Consider the following 11,595-nt stretch of genomic DNA (forward strand, 5'->3'; position numbering starts at 1 on the left):
TTGTCATTTGACATTATTTTAAAATGAATAATTTGGTATGCATGAAGATTATTATATATTTTTTGTTTATGCTCTGTTTATTACTATGTATGTGAGCAACCTGTGAATTGTATTCCATGTGGAAAGCTTCAGCTTCACACACACTTCCTGATTGTCATCAACGTCCTTTTCTTCTCTGGTTTTTGAACATTGACAAAGCAGAGATAGATGAAGAGACGTGTAACATGTACTCAGTGAATGATGGGAATTGTTCTTGTTCCTGCTTGTTTGTAACTCACTTTCCTCTTCGTGTGTGAAGGAGAAGACTCACTTGACTGAGATCGACATAAAATGGCTGAATAAACCACCAGCCTCCTTCCCCTGCCCCTCCGCAATAGGAACACAGAGGTGATAAATCTCTGCATCAAGAGAGTGGCCAGAATGTACCGGCAGCAGGTAAATCATGCACACCAGCAGATAAAGTGCTTATTAACCTGCTGGATGACTTCTGATGCATTTCTGTCATGCACATTTTTAAATGACTTACATAAACATGCATGAACAGTTTCAGAAACCAGCTTCTACTATACACTCAGTGATCACTTTATTAGGTAGACCTGTACACCCGCAATATTTAATCAGCCAATCATGTGGCAGCAACTACAGTCAGGTCTATAAATATTGGGACATTGACACAATTCTCATCGTTTTAGCTCTATACACCACCACAATGGATTTGAAATGAAACCAACAAGATGTGCTTTAACTGCAGATTTTCAGCTTTAATTTGAGGGTATTTACATCCAAATCAGGTGAGTGGTGTAGGAATTACAACAGTTTGTATATGTGCCTCCCACTTTTTAAGGGGCCAAAAGTAATGGGACAAACTTTCACTTTTTAATACTTGGTTTCAAATCCTTTGCAGTCAATTACAGCCTGGAACGCATAGACATCACCAGACGCTGGGTTTCATCCCTGGTGATGCTCTGCCAGGCCTCTACTGCAACTGTCTTCAGTTCCTGCTTGTTCTTGGGGCATTTGCCCTTCAGTTTTGTCTTCAGCAAGTGAAATGCAGGTTCAATCGGATTCAGGTCAGGTGATTGACTTGGCCATTGCATAACATTCCACTTCTTTGCCTTACAAAACTCTTTGGTTGCTTTCGCAGTATGCTTCGGGTCATTGCCATCTGCACTGTGAAGCGCCGTCCAATGAGTTCTGAAGCATTTGGCTGAATAGGAGCAGATAATATTGCCCGAAACACTTCAGAATTCATCCTGCTGCTTTTGTCAGCAGTCACATCATCAATAAATACAAGTTCCATTGGCAGCCATACATGCCCACGCCATGACACTACCACCACGCTTCACTGATGAGGTGGTATGTTTTGGATCATGAGCAGTTCCTTTCCTTCTCCATACTCTTCTCTTCCCATCATTCTGGTACAACTTGATCTTTGTCTCATCTGTCCATAGGATGTTGTTCCAGAACTGGAAAGGCTTTTTTAGATGTTGTTTGGCAAACTCTAATCTGGTCTTCCTGTTTTTGAGGCTCACCAATGGTTTACATCTTGTGGTGAACCCTCTGTATTCACTCTGGTGAAGTCTTCTCTTGATTGTTGACTTTGACACACATACACCTACCTCCTGGAGAGTGTTTGATCTGGCCAACTGTTGTGAAGGGGTTTTTCTTCACCAGGGAAATAATTCTTCTGTCATCCACCACAGTTGTTTTCCATGGTCTTCCGGGTCTTTTGGTGTTGCTGAGCTCACCGGTGCGTTCTTTCTTTTTAAGAATGCTTCAAACAGGTGATTTGGCCACACCTAATGTTTTTGCTATCTCTCTGATGAGTTTGTTTTGATTTTTCAGCCTAATGATGGCTTGCTTCACTGATAGTGACAGCTCTTTGGCTCTCATATTGAGAGTTGACAGCAACAGATTCCAAATCAGGTGAACGGTGTAGGAATTACAACAGTTTCTATATGTGCCTCCCACAAAGAAACTGTTGTAATTCCTACACCGTTCACCTGATTTGGATGTAAAGCTGAAAGTCTGCAGTTAAAGCATATCTTGTTCGTTTCATTTCAAATCCATTGTGGTGGTGTATAGAGCCAAAAAGAGGATAATTGTGTCAAAGCATGCAGACATGGTAAATAGGTTCAGCTATTGTTCAGACCAAATATCAGAGTGGGGAAGAAGTGTGATCTAAATTGGCCGAAATTTGTCAAATAAATACAACTGTGGTATGCAAAAGAGCATCTTTGAACACACAACGTCAAACCTCAAAGTGGACAGGCTACAGCAGCAGAAGACTTAATAAGTCTATAAAGAAGTCCAATAAATACCTAATAAAGTGCTCAGTGTGTGTATATACACTTATATTTTTCATCTAAAGGACTACCAAAATGGACACTAATGAATGCACACATAAATGGCCATCCATCATTAATCAATACTACAAAGCATTAGCTAGTTGGCTTATGTGTGCGTTCCAAAGTCATTTATAAGTTAATGATATATGTTTTAAGATGAGTACTGCAATAATGTTAATGTTTTATTAATGCATCCGGTAATGATTAACTAATGGGATGTTAACATACAATGACACTTTGTTGTTTCAGTGTGATATATTGCTACAATTATAGTTTATTAAATGTGGATAAAACACTGAGCAATTGAGAACTTTGTATGCTTACTTTCTAATTGCCTAATGGTCCCTGTGTCGAGAATATTGCAAGAAAAATTGTTTTCGGAAGGTAGGCCTACTTCAGCAAAATGGTTTAGTGCCAGATTCCTGTTCTGGGTTCTCATTGTTAAGTGTGTCACATGCCTTTGAAGATTAAATGCATGTCTGTCATAATTTGTCTGCATTGCCTATGACTGTTGAGTGGCGTGGGACTTTCTATTGCTTGCTTGATTTTCTTCATACTCTATCAAACAGTGCAACCACTCCGCAGTCCTGCAGTTCAACATGCCACAAAAGCCCTCAAACTAATGCTATGAACTTACAGTCGAGGGGCAGATACCATCGGTATCTGTGAAGGAGCGCACCCAATCTCATGGATTCAGTGGCCATTGGTGGGTCCTCTTTTACCGCACAAACCACACCTTCAACTCTGAATACAATTAATACAACATCCTTCAGCAGACAGCTAAACTATAGTCTAAACACGTCATAGATTAATGTATCATGAAATGGGAGGAATTCAGAAGAGATGAAATCCAAATATCCACTTAATTTATTGCCCTGAGTACAACTTAAACTATATAATTATTTTAGTATTTTGGTTCTGTCACTTACCTGAGATGAATTGTTTAAGAGCACTGTTAAATCGAGATAAACTCAACAGTTTTGTGTTTTAAATTTCATGAATCATGAACCGGATTAACCAGTTGGAATAATGCAACAACCAGCATTTCCCTACAGGCAGTGAAAAGCATCAATGGAAAGATGAATGTTTTAATTTAACAGCTGAAGCAAAAATCACTAAAACCCAATATGAAAATGGCACAGCTCACACAGTGAGGGTGGAACAAGAAGCAGAACAGCAAGGTACATATTTTCTTCTGCAGAAATGCGTGTCTACAGAACATAACTCAACTAAGATGGCTGTAACAAAAAACCAATGAAAAAGACTGATGTGAAAAAGACTGCTGGATAACAGTTTTATAGTGTTTTTTCATGGTTTTCTTGTAAATAAAAGGCTGAAAGAAGCATCTACATTGTTTGATTTTTTATTTTTGTTCCTCAGGTAATGATAATGATAGTTTTCTCATTGTTCCTCGTAGGTCTTGTACAGTGTGCGCGTGTGTGTGTGTGTGTGTGTGTGTGTGTGTGTGCGTGCATCTGTGTGTGTCCATGTGTGTCTGTACTCTATGCAAACGTGCACTGGTGTGTAATGATAGGTGTTATCACTACAGAGTGAACTGACATTAGTGTTTACAGCCATTTGCTAACTGATCCAGCATTTTCCGAGGAAGCAAAAATCTGCACAAACCAGCCCTTCAGGAATGGAAGTCCCCACCTACTCTCTTGGTCTCCAAGGTACCTTCAGTGTGTTTGTAACAGCTGCTCAAGCATTGTAGTCTACCAGGGAAATCCACAGTTAAAAGAAACAATGGACAATTACTCTGTTGTTTATAAAGGTTACTTTTTTACAAGCATGACAACCACAGAATGCATAATGCTAGATGAAGTTTAGTTAACAGTGCACTTAAACCAAATTAACTACATTGTAAGATGGAACAAAAACCACACATGTTGTGCTCCTATGACCATATTTCTCATTGATTAAAATAAAATTGCCCCTAAGTGAGATACACAATCACAGCAACATCACTAATTTCTACACTGTTTGCGAACAAAGACAATAACACAAGATTGCTCAGATGTAAAAGGTACTGGAACATAAACTCAGTTGATCTGTGCTGTTCACATTTTTACCAGCAGAGAGCAGTACAGTTCTAAAGAGAGGCTCACTTTATTTAAAGTTAACAAAATTTGCTTCAGTATTTTCAATTTCAATGTTATTTGACAACATTCAGGACAACAATGATTTTTTTGATTATTCATAAAATATAAACCAGAATGGTCCAGAATGAAAATATGGAGCTACACATTGTGTGTGTAGCTCCATAATCTCTTCTTTTACATGCGATTTACATTCAAATTCTATAAATTGTATCATTATATTTAAATATTAGACAACACGCACACGCACACGCATAGAGTATACACACGGGCGCTACGCTCTCAGCGCATTTGAAGCACATGTTTCCTGTTTGGCCCTGTGGGACTCCCGCGCACCGTACTCTTCAAATCCCCTTCAAGGAAACGTGCGGTCGACATGGTGGCTATTTATCGTACGTCCAGGACCTGCCGCAAAGAATGAATTTGTTCACAGAACACAGCAGTCTAATTTTGATTCCCCTCTTATAGCCTACTCATTGGACATCAAGAGCGTTAACTTCAAAAACGCGGTGCTTTATTTGCTGCCATCAAGAACACAGACGCTTTGATGAATGATTGCTGGGAGCTCGGAGACTCTGTTAAAGGACCGGCTGAAGATTTATGGGTAACAGCCAGTCAGAGATCTCAGTCATGTTCCTCCATACAACATGAAAGTAGCTGGCCGATTGTGTTAAAATAATACTAAATTACTGCTGATGGATCATTATTAGACCCATGTTTTTGCAATATGTCTCACTTTCATTAAATCAATAATAAGGAAACAATCATTTATCTTACAGAGGAAACTAAACTGGCTGAATAAAACATAGGTAACGTATATAAAGTTAAACAATATGTCACTTTAAGTCAGTTGTCTTTTAGGTCTTCCGTGAATGGACTCTAAAGCTTTGGCTTGGTAGCAGAAATTGCATGGCCAGACTTGTCCAAGAGCTGTTTGGAGCAGTCCACACGATAACGCAGTCACAATGAAGCTACAGCGGAAATTCAGTCATAATGGGGATGCCAGAGAGACGCTTGCCAAAACACACTGGGCCTTGCTGTAGAATCATCCGCGTGTGCTATAGGATGCCTTTGTCCAGGAGAGTCCTGCTTCCCTTCATGTTCTTAATCTCAACGTCTGGTATAAAGGGCCTGTTGGGTCTCTATCTGCTCAGGTGCACCATGGTGAGATAGACTTTGCCGACTTTTCCAACAGACAGTCTATCCATTGGCAGTTTGGTTAAAACTATACTTATATTGCAGACAGGGTTCAGTGTGTGTAGTCATATACTATATTTACTCTTTATGAATGCGCCTGGTAGGACTTTCAGGGTTTCTGCTCGATGAAACGGCCCTAAAACCTGGCCTAATCTCTGAACACAATCACAGAGCCAGTCGCTCCTTCAACTGTGACCAGCAGTAACCACGATTTTCCACAAGAGTGAAATAAGGTGTCGCCTTTCACCCATGCTTGTTTCGTTGTTCATCTTACATTCAGGATGATGCAAATTAGACACCATAAGGCCAACGACAGCAATAAAATATATAATATATGGTTTGTACCATCTTACTGACTGCTAAATTGCTGCTAATTTGAAGGGGATGGTAAGAGCCTATTCCTGTCTCACAGCTGTCATAGACCAATGAATCACGTTTCCATCACATTGCCTCCCTCTCTCTCCCACTCTCTCTCTTTCACACATTCACACACAGACACACAAACACACACACACAAACAACTTTCATGATTACAATTTTCCGACAAAGCTTGAACAGTATGACAAATGTCATTTGCTCCACCACCTGAACAGCGGTAGTGTTATTAAGGGGTTTCTGGGCCAGTTTTTTCTTAAATGTAATCTCAGTGGGGAGTGTGCATGGCGCATCTTGTATATCTGATCGCTGTACTGGGCAGAGAACTATAAAAGTATTATGGATGAAAAACAGCTGTTAGGAAATGGCAAAAACATGGTGGCAACACAATAATGTGGGAGCTATTCTCCCATTCTCAACTGAAAACTCATTTGATTCTGAACACAGGAGCTCTGAGGGCGTCATACCCCTTTCATTATGCTAAAAAAATTCAGTATGTTCAGAACACACAAAAAAATATACAGACTGAATCCAAAAACACATTGCAAAATGAATGAGATCTGTCAAAGTGCAGTAAGCAGCCATACTATTGTGTGTATGAAAAAGTATAACACTGCAACAACAAAGTATTTCTCAGACAAATCACATGTAAAAAGATATAGACTGTAAAACTTTGTGTGTGTGTGTGTGTGTGTGTGTGTGTGTGTGTGTGTGTGTGTGTGTGTGTGTTATGTGCGTGCATACTTTAGAAAAAACTATATCTTTAAGTATATTGATATCTCTGTATCTCTAACTAAATTGAAAAATGCACATATTATGCTTGAGATAATTAGCAAACGCACACAGTTGAGTTTCCTTCAAAACTGAGTCTGCATGAAAAGTAGTTTTTTTTACGTTTTAATGCAATGACGTCCTGGGTCTCTGGGTAAACGTGTGGACATATCCTTTCATCACTCCTCAGTCCAAAACCATATTTCATTCTTTTTGTTTCTTTTTTTCAATGCACCAGTCTTGACAGTGACAGATCACATAGTAAAATGAGGTCTTTCTATGATATATGGCTCACTGTGTCTCACTGGCCTGGAAGCATCAGACTGCCAAAAAAGTGTGTAATCTATCACACAAGTGGCACTTGTTGTGTGAAATATTCCCTCCATAAAGCATTGCCATTTTATACATTTTCTCATCAGAAGACAGCACGTAAATTGGGACATCCCAGCAAAGTCTAATTAAGGGAGAATAATGGGCATGTAGTCAGTCAGAATATCATTAGACTTGACTGACAATGAGGACCTTTTATTTGTCTTGTCCTGCAGGGTGAGGTTTGATTGAATCCCCCTCCTTCCCCCTCAAAAGAGGCCCTTGTGGGGTGTCTCGGTGGCGCAGCCTGCAGAGTACTGACCGCATGCTCATTGTGAGCCGCGACGTCAATGGCTCGAATCCGACCGTCTGACAATTTGTTGCATGTCTTTCCCTCTCTCTCGCCCCCATTCTTCCTGTCTCTATATACTGTCCAATAAAGCTGAAAAAGGCCTAAAAAATATCTTTAAAAAAAAAAAGAGGTCCTTGTACTCACTGTTGCATGCCCCATGTCCTCACAAGAAAGCACACATGTTGGTTTTGCACTTTGCATTCAGTCTCTGCTCGTGGTCAACTCTCTGAGCGTTTTGGTTTATTTTCCTTCCAGTAGACCTTGCTTTCCTGTTACCTGTATGTAAATGCGCTAATGCTATGTCGCGCGTATAGACACCGATTAATTTACTGACTACTCACACAACTGGGGCGACATTGATTCAGGTGGTAAGAGCAGTCGTCTGGCACTCGGAGGGTTCGATTCCCATCCTGTCAAAGTGTCCCTGAGCAAGACACCTAACCCCTAAATGCTCCTGATGAGCTGGTTGGTGCCTTGCATGGCAGCCAATCACTGTTGATGTATGAGTGTGTGTATGACTGGGTGAATGAGAAGCATCAATTGTACAGCGCTTTGGATAAAGGCGCTATATAAATGCCAACCATTTAAATGTTTGAAATGTTATGTTGCTTTGCCACTATTACAGTATATGTCACTGAGACCATACCAGCCACTGTGGGGACACTGCTAATATGACATTTCTGCAGAATATGGGTTGCCAGCTTTGGCGATCTTAATTTTTCCAGCTTAAATAAATTCAGCAGTCTGAAGATTTGGGCTCAGCCAATAAACCTACAAGTAACATAACCCAGAAATCAGTTTTGGCTATGGTTGACAAAAACACAAAAGCAGCGATAGGATTGTTTTAGTATCGGGGGTTAACATTGCCATGCAACTTCCAGTAATCACTGTTTAAATCTAGGTGAAACGGAGGTGCATACAGGTATGTCAACAGGCACTGAGAAGATTTGTGAGAATCATTTCTACTTTTACTTCGGTTGTCTTGCTTTCGATTTCACGCTGTAAATTTCATTGTGAGTTGTTGCCAAGCTTTGGGAGGCTTGTGGTTTTTCACCTCTTCCTGTTGAACTCTATGTGAAAGTGGCTGTATTTAAGGGGTGCATGGAATGCAACCTTTATGTCTAGTACGGTATACTGACAACTCCAGCGGTGGTTTTGGGGGTATGAGTGATTGCAATCATTGACGACGATCATGGATGCATTCTTTTTCACAAAAATGATATGATGAATGCGGAGAAGCTGGCACTGACATCCGGGTCAGAGGATATGTAGAGGTGGGGCTGTCCATAGGGCAGCCAGCTTAAGCCATTTGCAAGTCCCTGCTGAGTGGCTAAGCAGTCTGATTTTCCACTGTGGCAACCTTCTGCAATGTGATCCCATTTCTGTCTGTAACCCTCTCTGTTTTCCCTATTTGAATAAACTGCCAAAATATAGGATATAAGGAATATAACCTGCCTATCACCTTTAAAATAACATTCTAGGGTCATGTCCTTTACATCAAAATGTGTATAGATTTTATTACCCCCAACTCCCCTAATAATCATATACAGCACCAGTCAAAAGTTTGGACAAACCTTGCCTTTTTCTGGCTTTTTTTTATTAATGTTATATTTCAACTGTTTGTAATCAAGCAATTCATCTGTGGTAAAAGTGCAGATTCACATATTTTATTAAATCTTTTATAAAATTGTAAAAAAAAATAATACATTTTGGTTGCACCATGTAGTAATTACAGAACTTTTCATGCATAGCCCCCATTTCAATGTTTGAGACAAATTAACATAATGTCAAATGAAATAGTCATGTTTTGTATTTGGCTGCATATCCATTGCATACCATGACTTCCTGATGTCTGTGACCTATCATCATCACCAGAGTCTGGATATCTTGTTCTCAGGTTGTCCTACAAGCGATACTATAACTCTTTGCATTTGAATGGATCTCTGTGGGACTTGGGGGGGGTGGGATTAGATTCAGCAGTAAATTATGCTGATACAGTATGGCACACATTTGTTGGCTAAATGGCTTTACGTCATGAAGGGTTCAAGGTATTAAACCAGCCTCAAAAAACCGTGCCTCTTCTAGATATACAGTAGATACTTCAAGGGTTGTTTCTCCTGAATAATTCTTCCATTGGGTTCAACGGGAAAATTAATCAGGATAAATGCCCTTTGTAGGGATGTGTATCGTTAGGATTTTATTGATACCAATACCAATACCGATACTCCTTATCGGTGCCGGTATTTATCGATACTCTTATCGATACCACGGCGTGTAATTTAGTGTATAAAATAAAGACGTTACAAGATGGTAAAAGATTCAATCGTTTTTTATTACCACAAGGGGGGTAACACCAGGAACATTATTAAACAACTTACAGCACCTGCCTTTTAAGCCCTTAGCAAGTCAACATGTGCAGTGTGAGGTATGTCAAAAAAATGAGCAGGCAGCTCCATACAGCCTTAAAGGCTGTCAATGTGATAATGCTCCAACAGAACAGAAGCTTAACTTAAAATTACAAATGCATGATGAAATTTAAAAAAAAACCTAGGGAGATGACCAAAGCCCTTGCCTACATGTTCAACCCAACAGACACATACATGTAAACAGAACAGTGTAGGGGAGGCGCTTCTCCTGACGCATTTAGCCCTAGCAGTTTTTGTTAAGGAAAAGCAACATATTCACTTTCTCTGGCAGCAGCCGAGATCGCTCTGGGCAGTGACGTCACGCTATACACTCGGATAAAATGGCGCTGCGCATGTTTTAAAAAAGGGTAATTTAATTACTTATTATTTTTAATCCAGCTTTACTGACAGTCTTAAACCTTTAAGGATGAATATATTGGGAATCAATCTTGTAAATTATGCCAACTTAATCTAGTATTTCACTTCCCCTGTAATGATTCATACACTCACCGTGACTTGATGAAGAAGCACTGTCGGAGTCTGCCTGCACGGAGGAGGGCACGGTGTTGCCTGCCGGGTTGCTAACTTTAGATGCGTTTTTTAACACGCCGCACTCCTTCAGCTTTATGCTATGGGTAGACTGCAAGTGTTTCATGATGTTGCTGGTGTTACCCCCCTTTGACGCAACTACTTTCTTGCATATATTGCATTGAGCCGAGGATTCATTGAGTTTGATGAAGTGAGCCCATACCTTGGAGCACTTAGCTCTTACGGCCGACATATTGACTACTAGAGAAAACAACGGGACGCTGCGTCATAACCTGTCGGCAGTGTCATAATTACGCGACGGTTAGGTAGACTTAAAAAATACCGAAAACAGTATCGTTTGTCCAGAATCTTTAGCGGTACTCTGGTACCGACCAATTAGGAACCGGTACCAAAAAATACCGGCTCTCGGTACACATCCCTAGCCCTTTGTAGTATCTACGGCATATCTGGCAGCAGCAGGATGGTTTGAGGCTCATCTGATACCTTGGACCCTTGATGACATAAAGCCATTTAGCCAACAAATGTGTTCCATACTGTTTTGGCGTAATTTACAGCTGAATCTAGTCCCACCCCCCAGTTCCCATAGAGATCCATTCAAATGCAAAGAGATTTTTGTATCACTTGTACGACAACCTTAACATATAATATCCAGATTCTGGTGATGACAGGTCACAGATTTCAAGATGTACAAAATAACCCTTTAATAAAAGCTGAGAATCTGCACTTTTACGACATATGAATTGTTTAAATAAAACATTAATAGGAAAAGGCAGAAAGAGGCAAGGTGTGTCAAAACTTTTGATTGGTACTGTATGTAGTTAATTTCTTCTTATAGAACACTTTGCAAAATAACCCACAACATACTGGCTAATTAATAATATATATATTTTTTACAATATAATAGTTCCCTCCCTCTACCCTGAGTCTTGCTCATGGAGGGACCCAGAATCAAACACAAAATGGTGAATGGAGGTTTTTGCACACAACAACAAACTCTCCATCTACAGATCACTGGACAGAGGCTCCTGTCAATATAAACCCAAAGACAGAGAAAGGAAAGACTTCACCAGCGAGAGAAAGAGCAGGTCTGTGTGTGCTTACGCCCCTATTGATGTAAAAAGCACAGAACATCTAACCACAAATCCATGTCGTTTAACTCACAGTGAATTGACGATAATTGTTAGGCTCAG

Source organism: Conger conger, chromosome 9 (assembly GCF_963514075.1).
Source record: "Conger conger chromosome 9, fConCon1.1, whole genome shotgun sequence".
NCBI lineage: Eukaryota > Metazoa > Chordata > Actinopteri > Anguilliformes > Congridae > Conger > Conger conger.